Consider the following 261-nt stretch of genomic DNA (forward strand, 5'->3'; position numbering starts at 1 on the left):
ATTACGAGAAATATATATTTTTTAATCTCCATTAAACATAACAAACAGACAATAAAGATAACAATCTCCTTTTCAGTATCAAGATCACAGCAATGAGTTCCTGTTGCCATCCCAAGCCATATTGAGGTCATTCTTCTTATTTATTCATCATTTACCGTTCAGTCGACGCCTTCTGCCAAACACCTGTCATTACTGCCTGCTTATGTGGGTCGAGGAGTACTCAGTGTGGCTCGGTCGTGGTGTGAGCATTGCGTCATCCCT

This window comes from Penaeus monodon, chromosome 33, assembly GCF_015228065.2.
Source record: "Penaeus monodon isolate SGIC_2016 chromosome 33, NSTDA_Pmon_1, whole genome shotgun sequence".
NCBI classification, from domain to species: Eukaryota; Metazoa; Arthropoda; class Malacostraca; order Decapoda; family Penaeidae; genus Penaeus; species Penaeus monodon.